The sequence below is a fragment of the Parasteatoda tepidariorum genome, chromosome 4, assembly GCF_043381705.1.
Source record: "Parasteatoda tepidariorum isolate YZ-2023 chromosome 4, CAS_Ptep_4.0, whole genome shotgun sequence".
In the NCBI taxonomy this organism is placed as follows: domain Eukaryota; kingdom Metazoa; phylum Arthropoda; class Arachnida; order Araneae; family Theridiidae; genus Parasteatoda; species Parasteatoda tepidariorum.
In genome coordinates, this window is record NC_092207.1 from 692756 (window position 1) to 694449 (window position 1694).

Below are 1694 nucleotides of genomic sequence, written 5' to 3' on the forward strand. Positions count from 1 at the left end.
TTTAAATTTTTAACTTTTAAAATTGTTTGAAAGCTGTTTAATTAATTCGTTTATTACGAAAATTGTGAATTATATTAGTTTATTGAGACTTTGCTTCCATACTTATATGCACTGTTTCATTGAATTACCAATTTTGAAATGAACTATGTATACTTCTGCTATTGTAAGAGAACCTTCAAACTGCTGCCTAAAAACAAGGTTTTTAAGAAGCATGTAAACAGATTTCTGATTTGAATAATTAAAGTAATAAATATTTAAAGAATACAGATATGGCTAATAAAATTAACATACTTTCAACTGCTGTAGTTCGCAAGATTTGCACCTGGACATCTGAAAATGGAATAAATTGTTCTAGAAATTTTTGGAATCTGTGTTGTAATCGTACGAAATTATTTTAAGCAAACATTAAACTATCTCTTGTACAAATGCATTGTTTTATTAAATGTTAAACTACTCCTGTAAATATCTTGAATAAATTTGTAATTTTGAATTATTTTTAGTGTTCATTACTCAATATAACTTCTTACCAGATTTAGCTTCTTTAGGGGGGGGGCGAGGGTAAACAAATATTACGTAAGCTTGTTTTGGGAATTTTGGACTTTCCTCTCTTGTCAGAAAAAGAATCGCACTTATACTACTAACCAAAGAAACTCGTAATGAAAAAAATTAAGATTTGTTTTGAAAATTATAACTGAAATATTTCGGTAAAAATCAGTTTAAAATAAATGTGGAAGTTTACAAAAGCGTTCAACTCTTTACAAATTCTCTAGTCTAATATTCTTCAGGAATTTTGTGCTTACCTTCAATCTCTTCACTTCTGAAACTCTTAGTAGTTTTATCCAATTCTTTAAATTTGAAATAAAGTTAATTTAAGAAATAGTTTAAAATACAAATTTTTCAGTTTTTTCAAGAAGTTTTGAAAATGCCGTTTGAATGTGTAAGCTTTGATCATAATTCTCACTCTTGTCAGCATAAATAATCTCAAACCTCTCCTATTTTGCTTTTGTAATATATTTATACGATCCCTTATGCATTCGAATCGAACTACTCTTTCAATACAGCCATCCAAAAAAGTTTGAAACTAACCTTGTATTAAGCGTTCACTCTTTACAGCAAATACTAAAAGACTTTGTTTGGCATATCGTGCCTTTTTTGTGTGGACTTTTTGACAAATTCTGCATTTAATTTATGGCGGATGCATACTCTAAAATGCATTTGAGTCTTGTGCGCTATCTAACTCTGGAAATATTGACAAATGTGAAAGTAAGAAAGCAGTTAAATTGAAAAATCTGTGAACACTAATATTATTACAATGTATTGCAATACAAAAGTGCATCAAATAAGAGAATATCACTGATAACAGTAGATATAGATTATGAAAATGTCACTTTTGTAGCTGTAATTATCGAAATTTTTTAATATTGCTATCTCTATAGATAATTTAAATCTCTATTATACACAATGAAAGTCGTTTTGTTTTCGACCACGCATTCTTTGATAAAAATTGTTTGCTTGGGTGTGTACTATCACCTCCTAAAATTTTGTCCATCTTTTTAGAATCACCCTGTATATCGCTTAAAATATTTTTAGATGCTTTAAAAGTACTTTAAAAGGTGCTTATTTTTTGTTGAAAGATTTAGCTGCCCTCCCTGCCAAGGTTTCACGTGTGGGTCAGTAAAAGGACTGCAGTCAAC